Source organism: Elephantulus edwardii, unplaced genomic scaffold (genome assembly GCF_000299155.1).
Source record: "Elephantulus edwardii isolate Elephantulus edwardi_28Jun2011 unplaced genomic scaffold, EleEdw1.0 scaffold00081, whole genome shotgun sequence".
Classification (NCBI taxonomy): domain Eukaryota; kingdom Metazoa; phylum Chordata; class Mammalia; order Macroscelidea; family Macroscelididae; genus Elephantulus; species Elephantulus edwardii.
This window is the reverse complement of record NW_006399831.1, coordinates 3,490,478-3,495,426: the sequence shown is the minus strand read 5'-3', so window position 1 is coordinate 3,495,426 and position 4,949 is coordinate 3,490,478.

Below are 4,949 nucleotides of genomic sequence, written 5' to 3'. Positions count from 1 at the left end.
AAATTTAATAATAAAAAAAACCAAAAAATAAAAATAAAACAACAACCAAAAAAAACCATCATCTGAATCAAGTGCACCTTAGTCTCTAGACTGTTATCATTGTTCTTCAGCACTGTGGAGAAGTCCCTGACTGCGTATCATCCCAATGCAATTTTTATTTTTATTTCCTGACTGCTAATGCCAAGAGTGTTTGATTGTGGACCCGAGCAAGTTGAAATTGTTAACAATCTCAAATTATTCCCCATCTATCAAGCTGCTGCCAGTTGGTCCAGTGCTGGGTTTTTGTTTTCTTGATGTTGAACTTCAATCTATTGAACATAACATGGACTGCTAAGAATACAAATAGATATGTTTTGGAAAGGGTGAAACCAAGTTTCTCCTTGGAGGCTAGGATTTTGACATATCCTTCTCACATGTTTTGGGCACATGGCCAGGAGATACCAGTCCTTGGTGAAGGTCATCATGCTCCAAAAGGTGGGGGACTCCACGGGAGAGAAAGATCCCAGATGAGATGGATTGACATAGTAACTGTGGCATTGGGGGTTGATATGTCAGAATCAGTGATATTGGCTTAGGGCAGGCTTCAGACCTGCTGTACATACAGTCACTATGGGTCACAGGCAACTCGACATCACATAACAACAACTACATTGCAGACTAAAGTCTTTGACCTTCTGCAGCAAATGCTTCAGGACTTCCCCAGTTCCAGCAAGCAAGGTGTGTCATGTAAATAAAGCAAGTTGTTTATGAGTCTTCCTCCAATTCCGATACCACATTTCTCCTTATAAAATCCAGCCTCCGGAATGATCTGTTCTGCATATAGACTGAAAAGGTATGGAGACAGGAGACATCCCTGAAGCACTCCTTTCCTGATTATGAAATATGCAATGTGTCTCCTCTTTATTCTGACCATTGCTTCTAATCTAAGCATAGGTTTCATATAAGCACAATCAGATATTCTGGGATGGCCATTCTTCTCAAATTTAGCCAGTTTGTTATGAGTGACAAAGTCAAATATCTTTGCATAGTCAATGAAACACAAATAGAGATTCCTCTGGTGCTCTCTGCTTTTAGTCAATATCTATCCGATATTGATGATAATGATCCTAGATCCACAGCCATTCTAAACTAATTTTGTTTTTCTGGTAATTCTCTGTCAATATATTATTCCAGCCATTTTTGGATGATCTTCAGCAGTATTTATTTGCATATGATATTGTTTAAGAATTTGCACACTCTGCTTTATCATCATTTTTTAGAATGAAAACAACCATGGGCCTCTTCCAGTCAGTTGGGCAGATTATCGTCCTCCAGATTTCTTGGTCATCCTTGTGAGCACATGCAGGAATGCATCTGTTTGTTGAAATATGTCCATTGATATGCCATCAATTCCTAGTGTCTTGTTTTTTGCCAGTTCTTTCAGAGGAGCTTGAACTTCCTCCTTCATCACCACTGCCTCGTGAACATAGGATTTTCATAAAATTTTTCTGTGTCAGCCAGTTATTTTTGGTACTGTGACCCTGTATACTCCTCTCCTTCCATCTTCTTTTAATCCTTCCTGGATCTATCAATATTCTGCCCACAGCATCCTTGAGAATTGTAACTGGAGGCTTACATTAGTTCGTTAGTTCCTTCTGCTTAAGAAATAACTGAACGAGTTCAACTCTTTTGATTTTATTTCTCCAGTGTTTTTTCATTTTATTATGCTCTCTAAATAAAATCGAACTAGTGCCATCCAGTTTGGAAATATAAACTATGACTAACCCTGCAGGTGGGTTTTTAAAAATAAAATTTTAATTGTTATTTTAACATGCCTTTAGAGAAAAGTTATATTTATTTATTCATTTATTCATTGTTGCACATTTTGCCCCCTATTCCTCATCTCCCCCTTCCTCAATTCAGTTTTTAAAAAACATATTCATTCCTTGTTGTACAAATACTTTCCCCTTTCCCTTCAGCTCTCTTTGCAATGATATACCTCTTATTCTGGGCTCCAAGTAGGTTTCTAAGGCTATAAATTGCACAGAAGGTAATTATTCCTATTTCTCTTATGAACCCTCTTGTGGATTTGAACTACCAGAGAGGCACTATTTTTGAGTTAGCAGTGCAATTTTCTGCAAAGTAGGCCACCAAATCTCCCTCTCCCTCTCCCTGAATAAGCAGACATATAAATCCAAATAATTAGACTAGGTGAGTGTCAGAAATGAACTTTGAAGTAGGAATATACCTGCTACTGGTACCCTTAGTGATTCAGAAGCTTCCTAGTTTGTCTTTTTTTAAAAATCAACTTTCTGCTTCTACAATACTTAAAACCCCAGATTTACATGATTTGCTTTTAGCAAAGAATTTAATAACAGTGAAATTACTGTTGACCAGGTACTTGAGACTCTTTGTACTATGAAAGCAGTAGGGAACTAAAGGAGTCACACACAGCAATAGTAATTGACCCTGATCATCAGGGCAGCTCACTGGCTCCCAGGGGTCCATTTAGGGTTCTGATGGTACTTCTATGGCCAATTTTATGACAATGTTAAGTTTGGTTTAAGTGCATGGCTTATCTCTTTGGGCTTTTGTTTCACGCAATTATTTTACTGTGAGTATCCTTTGCTTGTCATTTTATTGGTAATTAAAGAGACTTGTTTGGTGTTTATCCTTCATTTCTCTTGGGCCCACAGTTAATACCCATAGTAGCAGCAGTCAAGAAATCAAAAGACAGGATGCATTGAAAAAATCTACTATCAAGGAGTTCTCCAAGTTGCTAAAGATGAAGTATGTCAGTTTTTTAAAAAGGGAGCCTTAATGAAGTCATGATCTTTTCGATTCCTTCCAATGTATCTGAAAGTTGGATAATGAGTAAGAGTGACAGAAGAAAAATTGATGCTTTTGAAAAGCAGTGTTAGAAAAGAGTGTGGAATAATTCACGAAGTGTCAAAAGAATAAACAAATCCGACTTGGAGGAAATACAGCCAGGGTGCAGTTAAAAGGCAAAGACAGTAAAACTTCATCTAACTTCATATTATCAGGAGATATCAATACTTTGAAAAAGAAAGATGGTTAAAGAAAAGACGACCCTTAACAAGATGGAATGACATAATGACTGCAAAAATAGCTTCAAGCATGTCAGAGATGGTGTGGAAGGCACAGGAGAGGGCATGTTTCAGATTTGTTGTTCATAGAGCCACTATGGGGCTTAGTCCACCTGATGACACCAAACAAGAACAAATGCATCCTTCATCCTCTCTAATAAATTTGTAATTATTTGAGGGGGTATACACACACACACAACACACACACACACACACACACCCATATATATGTATTTTGTAATCTACTATGGGATCTTTCTTCCAAGGACATCATGAAATGCAATTTTATAGAATTCCTAGCACTTACGTGGTATTTGACACTTAGTATTTATTGAACATTTTGGGGAAAAAAATAATAAATTTTAAAAATACTACTACTTACAGAGATCTTGTCTCATGCTATCATCAGAATATACTGAGGAAATGACATGTAAGTTCTATGTGTATAAACATAATTAAACTATTTTTCCTCAAAATATTCTTTACTACAAAAGATAAAGGATCATAAATAAAATTCTATGTAACTGGACTCATTTACATGTAGTGGTTATAAATGGCCACAATTTTGTTAATTTGCATTATTCTAGAAATCAACTTATAGAAAACCAAAATCAGTACAGGTTGATTTTTTTTGGGGGGGGGTTACCCCTATTATGTTTGTATTGTCAATTGCAACTGATAGACCTTACTGTAAATAATAACTTAAAATTCACTTTCAAAATGATGACTGAATGAATTATATTGGAAAAATCACTAATATATACATAAAATTCATCTTATAGTAGGAATATAAAGAATAACTTAATAATCCAAGGTTTTACAACTTTGGCTGTACTGGCATAGTGAATCAAGTAATTCTTTGTTGAAAGAGGCTGTCAAGTATATTATCTTTTTACGCATCCCTTACCTATATTCCACTAGATGCCCGGAGTACTACCTCAAAGTTGTGCCAGAATATGTCTCCAAATTGCCAAACATTCTCCGCAAACAAAAATAATTGTCAATATCAATCTTTCTCTTAAATAAGCCAGAACCCTCTCTTCCTCTTTCTCTCACACCTATGCACAGCAGTTCTGAATCTGTCCCTGTCCTGAGTCATGTCATATATATATGTATAAGTAGGTGTGTGTGTGTGTGTGTGTATATATATATATATATATATATATATTGGAAATTATAGAACAATATCATTGATTTCACATGCAAGCAAGATTCTGCTGAAGATAATAAAAAAACTACTAGAACAGCACATCAGCAGAAAACTGCCATAAGTCCAGCAGGCTGGGATTAGAAGAGGTTGTCGTACCAGGGATATTTTAGCTAATGTTAGATGGATCTTAGCTGAAAGCAGGGAATACCAGAGGAATGTCCGTGTTTCGTTGATTATGCAAAGTCATTTGACTGTGTGGATCATAACAAACTGTGGCTGACTCTGAGAAGAATGGGAATCCCAGAACACTTGATGGTGCTAATGTGAAACCTTTATTTGAATCAAGAGGCAGTAGTCAGAAGAGAGCAAGGAAACACTACATGGTTCAAAATTGGGAAGGGTGTATACCAGGGATGAGTCCTATCTCCATACCTTTTCAACCTGTATGCAGAACAGATTACCCAGGAAGCTGGACTCAATGAGGAGAATTGTGGCATCAGGATTGGTGGAAGATCAATCAACAATCTGTGTTATGCAGATAACACAACCCTGTTTGCTGAAACTGAAGAGGACCTGAAGTGCCTGCTGCAGATGGTGAAGGACTAAAGCTTTCAATATGGATTGAGGCTCAATGTCAAGAAGACACAGATTCTCACCACTGGGCCAATTGGCAGCATCAGGATGGATGGTGAAGAGATTGAGATTGTTCACAG